At 41.8% G+C, this 1,726-nt stretch overlaps 1 pseudogene; it reads right to left on the reverse strand.

Annotated features, from left to right (window-relative positions):
* Positions 1-562: 562 nt before the first annotated feature.
* Positions 563-1,726, reverse strand: part of LOC137969972 (uncharacterized) — a 10,708-nt pseudogene continuing 9,544 nt past the window's right edge.

Genomic DNA, 1,726 nt, shown 5'->3' on the forward strand with positions numbered 1-1,726 from the left:
AAACTACACTTACCTCGTGTGTGACAGAAGCCTAGCATCCTTGTCCATTTATAGTAAAAGGAGTCCGTTTTGGTCTGACCTCTAGCCTAAAACTAACAGCACACCAATAGATGGTGAATACGTCTTACTGGAAGTGCGTCAGTTACATGTATATAGGCACACAAGCCACCTCACCTCGACAAGGTACGGACTATGAGGTGGAACAAGTGGGGTTGAACAAGTGGGGTTGAAGTTCTGCCTTCAGAAAACAACAGTCATAAATGGACTGACTACCCAAGAGAAACAGAACTGATTTCATTACATTTAACTAAAAGGTTCCGCCTTCAGATAACAACAGTCCAAAATGGACTAACTACCCAAGAGAGACAGAACTGGTTACATTACATTAAGTGTTCTGCCTTCAGATAACAACAGTCCAAAATGGACTGACTACCCAAGAGGTACAGAACTGATTACATTACATTATGGGTTCTGCCTTCAGATATCAACAGTCCAAAATGGGCTGACTACCCAAGAGAGACAGAACTAGTGGTAAAGTACCAAAAAAATGAAGCTGTTTTCCTCAAACTTGTGCACTCCAATTAAGAATCTGCATCATCAGATGTTTCCTGTGGAAATCCATGTCACAGTATTGCCACTGGAAGTTGTGAATGGCCCGGGAAGCATTGAGGATAATATCCCTTGCAGCCACAGCTTCCAACACCAATCATCTTTGAATCAACTGGTATCTGACATGGCATTCCAAAACGCTGAAATTGCCAAAAGCTTGTTTTGAGGGCTGTATTGCAAGGCAACATTTCCAAGAGCAAGTCTAAAAACTGTTTGACTGAGGAAAGTGCTAAAGTGGGAGGAGGAGCTAACTTCATTCCATCGTCAAAATACAACTTTCCATTGGCCAGATCTACAAAAATCAGTCCCCAGTGGTTGGGCATGTACACTGGAACTAATATTTGTTGTAGGTCATCAGGGTTTCTCAGTTGCTCAACTCTTTGTTCTACCTGCTGCTTTTGGAATTGTTTGTCAGTTGAGCTCATCCAATCATAGGACTCGGTAGGAAAATACACTGTGAAATTTGTCCCAATCTCTCCTGAGTCACTAGGAAAATAGGAAAACACACTGTGAAATTTGTCCCATTCTCTCCTGACTCATCTAGAAACTTATTGATACAAATGTCAATGACAAAGCTATTAATTTATCTCTCCTCAACAAGATCAGAAAATGATGTGGCATCTAATTTCTTCCTACCACACTTCAGTATCGATCGACTGGCTGGTTGATGCCAAAGGGCATCTTGCAACTGGACAAGATCACCAGGTGAACATTTCATCTGTGAAAGCCAGTTAGCCTCTGCACACACTTTGCAATATGTGTCTGCTATTGCACAGACTCGTTGCAACATAGATAAGTCATTTTGAGAAAACTGTCCATTACCTTCAATCTTAACATCAATAGGATTCCTTCCAGCTTTTCTCGCATCATTAAGGATTTTTCTGGACTTCTGGATGTCACTCTCACAAGGACGCTCTGCTAAAGAGAAGGGATCTGAAAAGGACAGCTTTCCATAAAGTGGCTCCAGTCTAGAGGCAGAACTTTGATGCTACGGGTGGAATGAGGCTATAAAGAGCAGCTATTTCACCTCTTGTTGAGGCTTTAACCATTGCAACTTGCAAGGGAGTTTGCTGTGATACTGTAGCATAATCTTCATCTTCTATCACCACAGCAGTGT

This window comes from Montipora foliosa, chromosome 1, assembly GCF_036669935.1.
Source record: "Montipora foliosa isolate CH-2021 chromosome 1, ASM3666993v2, whole genome shotgun sequence".
NCBI classification, from domain to species: domain Eukaryota; kingdom Metazoa; phylum Cnidaria; class Anthozoa; order Scleractinia; family Acroporidae; genus Montipora; species Montipora foliosa.